The sequence below is a fragment of the Sinocyclocheilus rhinocerous genome, unplaced genomic scaffold, assembly GCF_001515625.1.
Source record: "Sinocyclocheilus rhinocerous isolate Xijiao unplaced genomic scaffold, SAMN03320098_v1.1 scaffold1151, whole genome shotgun sequence".
Taxonomy (NCBI): Eukaryota; Metazoa; Chordata; class Actinopteri; order Cypriniformes; family Cyprinidae; genus Sinocyclocheilus; species Sinocyclocheilus rhinocerous.
Window position 1 is genome coordinate 101,691 of NW_015666572.1, and position 655 is coordinate 102,345.

Consider the following 655-nt stretch of genomic DNA (forward strand, 5'->3'; position numbering starts at 1 on the left):
TAAAAGTATCGGTATCGGGCGAGTACTGGAAAAAGTGGTATCGGTGCATCCCTACTTTTAACTTTATACATTTTTCTGTATTGCTTTATTGCATTTAAATGTTCAGTTATTTTTGTTATAAGAAAAAAGTTATTAAACCTGTTATACTGTATTATGACAGCACTTTTTTTTTAACTTAATTTCAATATCGTGATAATACCGTATACCGTAATAAAAGCATTAGCAATTAATCGCAACATGAAAATTTGATACCGGCATATCCCTAATTAGTATTTAAGGCTTGTTCTCAAGTAAACAACTTAAAAATGTTCACCCAAAAATGAAAATTAGCCCATTATTTACTCACCCTCAAGCCATCCTAGGCGTATGTGACTTCCTTCTTTCAGATGAATCCAATCGGAGTTACATTAAAAATTATCTTTGATCTTCCAAGCTGTTTAAAGGTGGGGTAAGCGATTTTTCAAAAACGCTTTAGAAAACTAATTCTGGCCGATTAGCAAAACAAACTTGTAGCCAATCAGCAGTAAGGGGCGTGACTACTCATGATGTGGAGGAGAGAGCATTCAGTGCACAGGACGGACATTAGCCGAGCCGAGCGACATAAAGATAGAGAAGGCGGATAAAAAACAAAAGAGGAAAACGTCTGCGGAACAAA

General features: G+C 35.7%; 1 protein-coding gene across 2 annotated transcripts in view; it reads right to left on the reverse strand.

Annotated features, from left to right (window-relative positions):
- Window positions 1-655, reverse strand: part of LOC107732829 (transcription factor HIVEP3-like) — an 88,016-nt gene that overhangs the window by 18,278 nt on the left and 69,083 nt on the right. The window lies entirely within an intron of this gene.